We start from the raw sequence: 13,146 nt of genomic DNA, 5'->3' as shown, positions 1-13,146 counted from the left end.
TAGGGTTCTTAATCAGACGTAAAAACATTCTGTAGAGAACTATCATCAAATGAGAAAAAAAAATATTTACAAGCAAATTTTTTATAATGAAAATCATAACACTTACCTGATTTATAATTCCGGAGAATTCCAAAATGATATGTTCTTTGTTTGAAAACTTTATTCTCTAATAATAGATACATATTTTATCTCTTCATTACATTTAGATAACATACTACACAGCAAAATTTTATAATTGTAAGATCTTGATATGAATTTGAATATGTAGCTAAAAACAGAATAGATGAATTCGAGATGAAATTATTCTTTCAAAACTAAAAAATACTTACCAAGAAAACGATAAAAATTAATTAAGAATCAGCACAAAAAGCACTATTTCAAGTAATTTGGATAATTTTTTATTGTTGTTTTCCGAATTATATGGATACAGAAATATATACTATTATATAACAAATTAGAATATTCTATAACTATTACAGTTCTGTACGTTCTGAATTCACATTTATTTATTGGAACGACGAAAGCAATATTGACTTCACTTTAATTTGTAATGAATTCGCGATCGCAACGAACTATAGGGGGCGTTGTTGTATGAGACTAATACCTGCGATTTTGATATGAACAGTCATTCATTTACTCTGGAGGCGTCTTTAATATAGCGTGTAACATTGTAACGTTCCTTCCTTATCATATGACTTATTAAATTTAAAAAAGAAAAATGTTTTTTATCCTTTCTTAGGCAAACGAAAACAAAATGGTATCTCCTTTTATTAGAGAAGGAATATCCAAAACACATCGAAAAAATATTTGTACATGAACAGAAAAAAATATGTATATTTTTATAAGAGTTAAAACCTAATGCCCGACAAATAATTTTACTGAATTGAATGATGTAACATTAAAGGACTATTTAAACTTTACATTCCATAGTTTTAAGAATCATATTACTTCAAAAATGAAAATGAACAAAAAGTATACTATAGCCTCATAATTTTATGAGATTTAATTTTGTAAAAAAAGTTTCTTGACAACAATTTTTATCAAAAAATTTCAAGTTTCAATAAAAATCATTCTTTAGAAACTAAAAAACGTAAAATAAAGAATTTTGACGAAACAAAAACAAAAAAACAATTCTTTTTTGTCGCCATTTTTTAGTGCTACGAAAATTCGTCTTTGGGATTTGCCAAAAACAAAACAAAATGCAATTTTATTTTTTCAGGAGCGAAATATTTTACCGAAAAAACGAAAATGTACCAATTCCCACGACATGAAACTTTATCTTGGTAAACGTACGTTTTGGAAATGTTATTTCATTTGGAATCCTATTTATCAGAGTTCATATGGCGATATGATTGTTTTGAATCTATGCTAAACTCTATATCGGCCATTTTCCACCGAAATCCGATTGACTACTTTGATTTTAAATAAAGCGTTTTATTTTATGATTTGTCGCAAAAATTTAAGTGTAGACTGGCGGCACTTAAAAAGCGCCAAATCTGTAGCGGCGGTGGCGCTAACACATAAGTACCGAATTTTTATTCCATACTTTTCTGAATCATATTACTTCAAACATTAGAATATGTAAAAAGTATACATAAACACATAATGTTATAACATTTAATTCTTCAAAAAAAGTTTCTTGACAACACTTTTTATCAAAAAATTATAAACTAAAAAACGGAAAATAAAGAATTCTTAGGATAAGAAACAATTCTAAGAATTCTTCACATTGAAATAAAAACTTTCATATTGTTTCTTTTTTTATTATTCTTATAGTTCTTAATCAGACGTAAAAAACCATTCTGTAGAGAACTATAATCAAATAAGAAAAAAAAATATTTACAAGCAAATTTTTTATTATAAAAATCATAACACTCACTTGTTTTATAAATCCGTAGAATTCCAAATGAAATGTTCTTCGTTTGAAAATTTTACTTTCAAATAATACATGCATAGATTATCCCTTCATTACTTTTAGATAACATACTACACATCAAAATTTTATAATTGGGTATAATATGAAAAAAACACAACTACTTCGATTTAGTAGGAACAACATATGACTCAATGCTAAACGAATGGAATTTAGTTGTTGTTCATATAGTTATTGTTATTAGTAGTTGTTGTTATTTGTTTTAGTTGTTGTTGTTGTTTATTTAGTTGTATTTAGTTTCAGTAACTTTTCTTTATAATGCAATAAAATCTGGCGAGCAGCTATTTAAACGATCGAACACTTCGTTTGTTTATTTGTGGCTTGAAGTTAGGCTCGCAGAAAATGCCGTTCATGGGTTAAATTTAGTAGGAACAACACAACCTGTGACGTAGGCTATATTATACCCAATTGTAAGATCTTGATATGAATTTGAATATTTAGCTAAAAACAGAATAGCTGAATTCTAGTTGAAATTATTCTTTCAAAACTAAAAAATACTTACCAAGAAAACGATAAAAATTAATTTAGAATCATATGGAATTATTATATGGAATCATATTAATTATAGAATTATATGGAATCATATTAATTTAGAATTATATGGATAAAGAATTATATATATTCTATAACGAAGAAGAATATTTTATAACTATTACAGTTCTGTACGTTCTGAATTCACATTTATTTATTGGAATGAAAACAACGTTGACTTCACTTTAATTTGTAATGAATTGAAGACAGAAGAAATGCATTTTATCTTAATACACACGTCTGTAACAGTATGCGATAGCGAAATCGGAAGTTATCAGTTGCAAGTTTGTTGATAATAGAAGTTAAAAATTATTGAGACATTTTTCTTCAAATATTCGGCGTGTTCTGCGTCTGAAAGATATCCCAATATTCTGGAGAGTTTTTTCAAGTTATTCGGCTTTTCTTCAGGGAAATTTTTATTTTTATTTGCTGCTAAGAAAATGGCGTCTGATTCTGCCAATGATTTTGATGGAACTAAATGAAAACGTGATAAATTAATGTCTGATATTTACAGGCTCCCGCTAGAGGACGTACTCGAGCGTTGCGATCGCGAATCGACTGGCTCGCATTTGCCCTCGACGGTGATCGGAAGTACGGAAAATGTATTCAGTGAGAATGGCTTTTTAACGGAGCATTCGAACTGTATACCATCACATAGTAGTTGCTTGTTTACGTCCCACTAAACTAAGCAGACTGTCGCCAATAGGTTATTGTTGATGGTCTAAAAACCTTTCTGAGGATGATCTGAAAACATGCCATCACAATTTTAATCCTCTGCAGAGGGGATGACTCCTTTGCTGCGGTAGCCCAATGACCTACGCGTGAAGTCGAGCACTTCACAATAGAACAGTTTATTGAGGATCGATACCACACACTCTTGGTCCCTTTGCAGGCTGATCACATATCTCTCACTCTCACACTAACAGCAGCCAGTGATGTTTGACTTCAGTGTTCTACTGGGAACCGTTTCTTAACGATCAGTTCATTTCGTCGCACGATCACATTGAAATGCTGGTTGCAGTGTAAATGGTTCTTTAGTGTCTACTTTATCTTCCATACTCGATAACCGATATATTAAAATCATCGCTATCGCCAAGTAAATTTAATGGCTGTCAAATTATGTTTACTTTCTAAATGATACTAAATTATATTTTGGTTGTGTCCTATACGTGCCTTAGTCAATTTTCCGTGATAGGTTATTAATTTTTTAAAGGTAAGATAAGATGAATATTTTTGATTATTTCTTTTTTTCCTAAATTTTTAGTTAACTTTTTAGAGCTCATTATTTAATATGCATAATAAATGCTTTTTTATTTTGCTTTTGTGTGTTTGCGATTGGTGTAAAAACATCTATATATATATATACAATAAGATAGAAAGAATTATTGAAACTTTACATCGTGTTTTGATTTTGCAATAAATCATTTGTTCTTGTGTAGAAATCAATATGATTTATTTCATGAATATTTATTCTCTGTTGTAACATTTTTTATATCTTTTATTGATTTTAGTTTACAGAACAAAGAACCATACTATAAAAGTTATCTATTATTTTTTCATGACAATAAAATTCAGTTTCACAGTTCAAAAAAATTGATTGTTATCTTACATCTGAAATCTTAAATTTTTAGTGATTTAAATTCAGGGGATGCGAAAATGGATTCAAAGGATGTTTAATTCATTAGGTTATTAAAATGTTTGCAAAGGATGTTTAATTCATTAAGTTATTAAAATGTTTGCAGTTAAGATTTTTTATATTGTTACTAACATATTAAAAAAAGTTAAACTGAAAACTGACCCTTCAACTTCTTGTATTCTACATTTAAATAACTGCACTTAAATTTATCTTAGTGTATTGCTAATTATTACTGTAGACTAATTGGGAAAATCTTTGTATCAATATCTGCACCAAAATAATTGCTAAATTGTGGCGATTTTCAGGTTGTGTCTGTGAGAAACTAGAAACTAGCAAAATAATTGTTCGGGCGATGGCCTGCGAGGAACTAAAAAAAAAAAAAAAAAATCACAACCGAAAAAGTATCTAGGCAGGGGAAACATCTACATGTTTTGTTTTTTTTTCAAAAATTTTTGAAGTTTAAAATCTATTTGGATAGTTGGCGTGACAGATCACGAAATGAAAATATTCCCTGTAACCATAACTGGGCAAATCTCTACAGTTGTTTTAAAAAATTTTCTAATTTAAAATTTATTTGGCGGCTTAGCGATTGTTGTTGGCATGGCAGATCAGGATGCGGAGATATCCTCGTCTAATAGTTGAAGAGTTAAAAATGTGCTTGTTGTTATATTTCCTTAATTTGTTACGTATTAGCTTAACGGCTTTTGATAAATAATGTCACATCCCCCCCCCCAAATATTTAACCTGCTTTCCCTTGTCACAAAGTGTCAGTGTCACACTTCACCATACACCCTACCTCCCTCTTGTTACATGTCACACATTAATAAGTAAACGATACTTGCAGTTCAGAAACAAAGCACTACATAACAAATCACGTTTCAAACTTTATTTTTAAACATAAAGCTTTTTGTCTTAAGGAAATTTGAAGAACTAAAAATAATTTTAAGTAATTTTTATGAAATATAAAAACAACAATTTTAAAAATATTAAATCTCTTCATTGTAAATGTTTTTATTTTAACCAAAGTGTGTAATGCCCCCACTTTTTATTGTTGCCTTTTCACTACTTTCCAAGCTTGTTATCATTTATGAATAGCCCTTTAGTTGAAGAGAAATACTCTTAAATTTTCATTAAGATGTTGATAAGTAAAAAATTAAACATTTGTAATCGTGAAAATTGTTAAAAAGTGTTTTCTACAATAACCCCCCCCCCCATCTTTTCTAAACTTGCAATAGTCAGGAGTTTGTTTAAGAAATGTTTAATTATTTATCTATAGTTTATCATATATCCTGGTGTATTGCATGCATTTCCACATAGTATTTAAAATCCGGAAATTTTAATACAATATTATTAACTAAAAACTAAAGTAAGAGAGAGATTTCGTGTTTAGAAACTGAAGAAAGCTCTTATTTATGGAACTGAAACCATAATATGTACCTTTATATATTTTCGTTTGTGTTTTATTCAAGTGTTTTTTGCTTTAGTCTACATAGCACAAAGCATAGCTTATCCTTTGTTGGACAATACTATTGCAAAACGAGAAATTAGGAAAATAAACGTGAATTTTTAACAGCTTGTTCTGTAATTTTGTTTTCAGATTTTTGTAACTCTATTTATTTATATTTTTAAGAAAAAAAAACTTTTACTATTTAAAAATTTTATTATAAAACTTCTAATAGTTCATAAATAAAGTACATTTCCAATTAAATAATGAATCTTAATTTTTACTATAATGGTTTTGTTTAAATTTAAATCATTTTAACTCCCCCCCTTTTTTTTAAAACTTTCATTCTGTGAGCATTGCAGTTCTTATTGTTAGAATTTTTTCATGTGTTGTGATAAAAAAAACCCATTACTCTCCCATAATGATTTATCAAAATAAATTTATTTTGATAAAGTTGATGGAAAATGTCAGATATTTGAAAGTGTCCTATATTTTCCTGCTTTTTGTACTTTTAAAAATTAAATTTTTAAAAGTATTTTATTTCTGCAAATATCTAACTAAGTTGACTGGTAAAAAGGATTTGATTTAGCGATTAAAACACTTAGGTTTATTTAAAAATTACAGTATTGCCATCAACATAACTATATATGTGTGCGTCTTTTCGTAAGTCAACTTACTGTGCTAGTGGCCCTGTACTCCAAAAACAAGTGCACCCCTACTATAAGCATTTATCTACCATTTGTACAAAGTGACTCAAGTGTATCTTTCTAGCTTTTACACTCAATGACGTCTAATATAATTAATTCAACTGCTTCTAATGTGAGAATAAAACAAGTTAAATTTATCTTTATTTTACCATGCTAAAGGTTAAACTTTAGTCACAGGTGTTAGAAAGTGAATTTAACGCCTTTTTCAAGAGAAGCGAAAAATTTTGCGACTACTAATTCAGACCAAGCCATCAAATTAAATTCGACTTCTAAGAATAAACCATTCAGTCCAAAATTTAATGCTTTTTAATTTTGATACATAAAAAATTTTGTGTATGATGTATCGTTTAGCTGTAATAAAATATGAAAATTCGTAAAATTTTCCAATTCGTGTTTGTCACGGTGTGTCCACGGTGACATTGTCGCTGAAGGTTTCTGAGTTCTTGCGGAAAGATTTTTCCTTAGGGAAGTAAATTTTTTTTTTCTGCAGAAATTTTTAAAGATTTTATCTTTTCTTCTGAATTATATTCAAAAGATGCCTTCGGAGTAGTTAAAAATGCTTGCGATTTTTATATTTTAATTTGAGAATAATGAAACATAAAGAGTAATGAAGTAAAAAACTATGGTTTTCTTTTCAGTAGAAATTTTCGTTCTATTTCTTTATGTAGTTATTACTATTGATTTCGAACCACGAAATGAAAACACGCGTTTAGTAACCCCTTTTCGAAGAGTCCGATTCGCGTGATTTCGCAGTCGATCTTTTTTTTAGTAGTTACCGTTACGGATTTCACGATTTTTTTTTTATTTGTTTTTACTGAGATGATTTACAAAATGCGAAAAAGAAATAATGAGTGTGTTTCCTCCCTACAAAATGCCAGAATATCGGTCATAATATTAGAATAAAAAAATATTACATATTCAAATAAAAAAGTTATATTATTTTATTTTAACCCTTTTTTTTAAGTTGACGCTTTTGTTACTTTAAATTAGTAGCAAGTATATTCAGGGGTCTGTCTAGTCATTTTGTGAAAGGTCCGGTTTTTGTAAAATTGTGAAAAAATTACTCGTAATTTATGAATATTAAATAAGCGTTAAGTCGCATTCTTTCAACCAGGGTCCTGCTTTTATGAATTTGTGCAAATAGGGTCCGGTTATTGCAAAAATCTTTTTCAAGGAGCTTTTAAATTGTGAATAGATACAAGATAATAGATACAATACTGTAAAATTATAATAAAAAAAAAATTTAATTTTCAAAAATAAACAGCAATTGCTGCTTTAAAATTAGAGATGCAACATACAAATATTTGGTAATTAGCCTATACTGCTGAACGCAGAATATTCATTTCGGACAAATAAAGGAAGAAGCGTCTGCCGAAGACAAAACTTAATTCGTTTACATCCATCTTTCTTGTTTTCGCTCCTGGGAAGGGTTTATTCGATTAACAAAACAATAATGAAGATAAACAAATTTGTGAAGATTCCGATTAAAAGAAAAATCATTTTGTGAAGGGTCCGTTTTTAAGTTAAAATATTTTGTGAAGGGTTCTTTTTTATGAAAAGGTATTTTGTGAAGGGTCCGTTAACGGACCCAAATTTCTTCTAAGCAGACTCCTGATATTTGTTATTTTTAGAAGTACCTTGCAGAAAGATATTATTATTAGAGAGGTATATCGCAGAAAGTCCGAAAAAAATTCTGCCACAGCGATTTTGATGTAAGGGGGAAAAAAAAGTCGTTTCAATTGCTTGCAAAATCTACCCTCTCTTTTAATGCAATATGTAACATTTACATACTGCGTTTGGAATATAAAAAGCTTTGGAAGCCAACTTTTCATAGAGCAATGGCAAAATGTTCTGCCTTCTATCATTCTCTCCCTCAGATAGTCTGGAAGAGCTCATCCTTTTCTCTTATCTGTTCAGACAAATGCCAGTGTACTCCCCCCCCCCTGCTCTTGCGCATCCTTTTCAGATCCGGAAAAGTGAAATAACTAAAATCAACATTCGGAACGTGAGCATCGCAGTTTTCTGGGTCTACTTTGTTGCATTTCTAGCTGCCATGGTAATTTTCCTTCCTTTTAATTTAATTGGTTCTTGTTGATTTTTTAATGTTTTAAAATCAACTTTCGTTTTATAAAATCGCTTCATTGGGTTATTACTGGTCAATTTTTTATGCTTCTAATGAGATATATTTGCAACCAGAATATTTTTAACTATTAATTTGATTTGCAAAATCTTTTTAAAAATGTGTTTAATTCAAGTTTAACTCTGTTTTTTTTCTTCGTGCCCAATGAAAGTTTCTATTTTCCTTTTCTATTTTTACACTTAAGATATTTACTCTGTCTTTATGAAAATATTGTTTTTTATTTATTTATTAATAAAGGTATTACTGACTGCATACTTTTGCGGTATTTTTGAATGGCACATTTACAAAATTGTTTCATTATTATCAGTTTTAAATATAAACAATTTATTTTTTAACTTTCACATCAATCTTATTTTTATTGTTTTCTCTTACCTAAAATGCACCTTCCTAACCAAATTTTTATTCAATTTACTTCATATTGGTTTTAGTGTCTTTAATTTTGTTGTTAAAAATAAAATAATTTATTTAAACTATTAAACTAAATCATTTATTTTACTAAATATCGTTTTGTAAAAAAAATCTAACTTCTAGGATAAACTTCTTAATTTGCAATAAAAAAAATTTAAATATAATTTTAAAAACTTGTCTGGAATTTAAACGATTCCAATTGTATTATAGATTCACAATAATTGAAACATGAAATATTCTATTTTAATTTCATTATTTTTTCCTACTAAACTTATTATTGCTCATTTTTTATTCTTTTATTTCTTTCCTCAGCCTTTTATACATTTTACTTTACATATTTTATTATTTAATGATACATTTATTATTTAATTTACTTTACGCATTTTTGATCGAAATTATGTTAGTACTACCTTGCATTACTCTGAACCCTTAATCTTTTCACGTCTCGCTGTTTTTTTAATTTCTATTATTTATTTTAAACATACAGTGGATTAAAAATCTTTTGCATTAAATATTCTAAGTATAAATCGGGTGGGTAAAAATCGTACACTGACGACTAATCGCTTTCAAACATCGTGGGAGTAGACAAAGCTCTATAAGTAAACAAAACTAAGTTTTTTTTTTGTTATTTTTATTTTCCTTATTTTAATTTTTTACTTTTCTGATAAATTTAATAATGCTTCCTTTGATGCTTTTATGCGATTGTTAAATGTATGTATTCTCTTATTTTTTCTATAGCAGTTTTTCAATTGTCAAATTAATGAAGTAAATAGAATAAATTTTTAATATTTAGAATTTCGAGTTATTGCACGTTCCTACTCTAATTTTCAATTTAAATGCTTATCACCGTTCTTTTTTAATCTTTTCTTTATTTTATTAAAATAAATGCATTTAAGAGATAACATGGGGATGCCTTTTCCTGGCACACTATAAAGGGGATTATTTTCTAAGGGCGCTTTTAGATTCTATAAAATATGTTTAATTCAACAAAATTAAAAAAAAAAAAAACCTTTATTTTCAAGAAACGTTTTTTCTTCTTTTTCAATTAATTTTTTTCCCGCTCTCTCTTTTAAATTAAGTATATATTTAGTATTATTCTTTTCTATCTAGTTGTTACAATAAGAATTTTCATTTGTCGGATACTTTCCAGATAATAGTGGAATAATTTTCTTCCCGCCATTTGCAAAACAAAGGTATTTTCTTTCCCTCTCATTTGCTAACTTCTGTATTTTCTGTGTGTGGACGTGTACTAAATGCCAACCAGCAGAAAAAGCTTTATTTCCATTTTCGTCCAATCAATATGAGTTTTTCTTACTTTAGTGGCATTAGAGTGAGAATTCATTGAGTAAATTAGATCTTAGAAATGAAATGGAAAAAAAAAGAGGGGGGGGGGAACGCCGCATCCTTTTGAAATTAACTTTTTTCCCCCCTATCTCACTTTTTCCCTTTCGAAATATGAGGGGGAAATAAAGTGCTTTCAGTGAAAAGATATGCTTAGTTTTTTTTTTTTTTTTTTTTTTTTTGAAAGAGAAGCTTTTTATTTGTTTAGCATATCGCTCAAATTTGCATTTCTTAAATGTTATGATTTTATAATCTAATTTAATCTCAAGGTTTCGCTTTATATAATTTTCTTTTTTTTTTTAAGATTATGAATTTATCATTTTTTCATCAACGGGAGGTTGTTGTATTATTTTGTGTAGATTAAACAATTTTTTTTATTTGCTAATAATATTAAAAACTGAATGAAGGTTGTATAGGGTGTCCAGTAAATGTTGCTTGTAACTTAAAGTAATGTAATGTAAACTTCTAGGGCAGTTAGGGCAGACTATAAAGATTAGGAATTACACAACAAATCATGACCGGAAAAGTCATCGTACGCAGCTAGTGGCGCTTTCCCATTTTGAACTTATTAACTGTGTGCTTTTGAACCATTACTTTCATTTATCTGAAACATCTTAATTTCATGTTAATTTTATGTTTTTTAATAATTATGGTCGAAAGTTGCATTCAAATAGGCACGGAAATAGCTTTAAAAAAAATTCGTAATTTAATAATTTGGCGAGCTTCTAAAGTCTCTCTGAAACATGTTGTTACATTATTGCTGTAAAATATTTTGTTATTCAACTAAGGATCCAGCACATTTTATAAGAGAATTGGTTCCCAGTCGATGTGATTAAAATTATGATATTTTATAGTTGAAATCTTCCAGAACAAAAGTCCTCATTGGGTCTCAATGCCAAAAAATGAACTCATTTTAAAGTATTGAGAGTTTTACTTCCACGCTACGTATGCTTTAAGTGTCATTTCTAATGAGTTGTTCGAAGCAATTCGGTCAATTTAAAGCTCCATACCTCGAAATCTGTTCATTTTTTAACATTGGGCCTATCAGAACTTTTGATTGGGAGGATTTCAACTTCAACGTTAGAACATTTCAGCTAAACTGGGACTCGATTCCCATGTACAATAAGAAAGGTCTTTTTGAAAATTACTTTATTGAAACATTTTATAGATGAGTTAGAAAAATAATTTGTGGTTAGTTAGTTTGATTGGTTGGTTCTAATGCCACTAGCCACGCTGGCAAGCCTGCTTGGTGAAACCCAGCAAATTTAAGGCAGAGTGTGCGATTCTTGTTTTTCAGTGGCGCCATCTATGGCCAAGAATACGACTTCGCCACACCATACGTCACACCTGTTTATAAGGCGGACCCATTCATACATCCATTCATTCACCCACAGATATTAATTTTGACCTGAATCAGAGAACGCTCGATCTCCAATCCAGTAACCCCAGAGGTATTGATTTGTTATGGGAACATGGAGGATTTTTCGACTCGACAGAATTTTAACGTGCATCAGTCACCAATTACACAGGGAGTCTTCGGCCGGCGGGGTTCGAACTCTCGAACTTAAGCCCAGCGCCCCTACCGACCAGGCTATCCCGGCACAAAATAATTTGTGCGTGTGCTAAGGTTGAATGACATATTTATATCTTAATTGGTTTTGATTTGAACAGGCAGTGATATAGGACATCACATCAACACATCTATTTTTTTAAATATGTTTTTAATATTGCACAATCACAGTTTCGCAGCATTGGCGCACTACCTCCGAAAAGAACCTTATCATCTAGGAGGCAAAACTCTAATGGGGCTTGGGGAGCATTTGGATTTAATGGGCTGAGATCCCTGCATTTCCTTAAGGGAACACGAACATCTAAAACACATCGAGATACGTTGCGGATACATATGCTTCCTTTTTAAGATCTTGTGGAAGGAACTGATTCTACATTTCAATAAGACTCTCGATAATGTCTCGATATATATTTTACGTTCGACAGAAAATTGGCTTTCCATTCTTTTAGGGGTGCGCAACCAGCTGCCCGCGGGCCAAATGCGGCCCACCGACTGTTGATATGCGGCCCGCAATAGCTTCTGAACACAATAGAATTTTTTTGTTTTTGAAAAATAAAAAAATTTCGAGAATTTTGAATCACACATTTGAGTCATCACTTTTTGACGAGCTCAATTTACATATATTCTATAGTAAATCTGTGTTTCTTGATCTCTTACTACACCGTAATTGCTTTACATGGTTTTTAATAAATGTAAAATTTTTAATACGATATTAAGACACGTTAATTTCGAATTTGAGTTATCACTTTTTGTCTGGCATTATTTTTGACGATTTCATCTCAAATCCAAGTGATTTTTCCAATTAATTTTGTTCAATTGAAATATATTTTATTTGAATTTGTATTAATCATCAAAATATGCGTTTATTGAATCATCTTTTATATTTCCATTCTGTGAAGTGAACGTTTTTTTAAAAAAAAAAATTGCACGAAGGTATTTTTATGAATTTTATTTGAAGAAACTTTAAATTGACCCAAATTAGAACACCAAATACTACGATTTTGTCAATTTAAAGATTTTGATTTTAGTATTATCATCTGCCAGTTGAACTTAACTTTTTGATTTATTTTATTGGGTTTAGAAAAAACGCCGCATTTCTCTTCTCTTGGATAAAGCTTAAGTATTATTATATTAAATATAAATTAAATTTAAACCACATAAAAAGTAAAATTTTACGTTGAACTTTATGAAATTTATATTTAATCTTTGAAAATGTTTCACAGAAATTACTTTTGCCTTAATGTGTTGAAATTTGAATTTTTGAATATAGTGCTGTAGAGTTATTTTTTAAATTCTGCTGCTGGGGGAGGGTAGTTGCTTACAGACATAACACAATATGTTATGTCCATAACAGGCAGTTTTTAATTTTTAAAAAAAACATTTTATGCATCTAAAAGTTATTAAAAATTGGAGTAAGTGTTAATAGAATTGCTCTA

General features: G+C 29.3%; 1 protein-coding gene across 1 annotated transcript in view; it reads left to right on the top strand.

Annotated features, from left to right (window-relative positions):
- Positions 1 to 3,537: 3,537 nt before the first annotated feature.
- The window catches only part of LOC107443870 (protein O-mannosyl-transferase Tmtc3), a 41,422-nt gene continuing 31,813 nt past the window's right edge, over positions 3,538 to 13,146 (top strand). The window contains exon 1 of the mRNA XM_016057875.4: positions 3,538 to 3,677. The gene's annotated coding sequence lies outside the window, so the exon portion shown is untranslated. The remainder of the gene's footprint in view (positions 3,678 to 13,146) is intronic.

Source organism: Parasteatoda tepidariorum, chromosome 10, assembly GCF_982258835.1.
Source record: "Parasteatoda tepidariorum strain Cologne lab strain chromosome 10, Ptep-v5.0, whole genome shotgun sequence".
NCBI lineage: Eukaryota > Metazoa > Arthropoda > Arachnida > Araneae > Theridiidae > Parasteatoda > Parasteatoda tepidariorum.
This window is presented reverse-complemented; position numbering and strand designations above follow the sequence as displayed.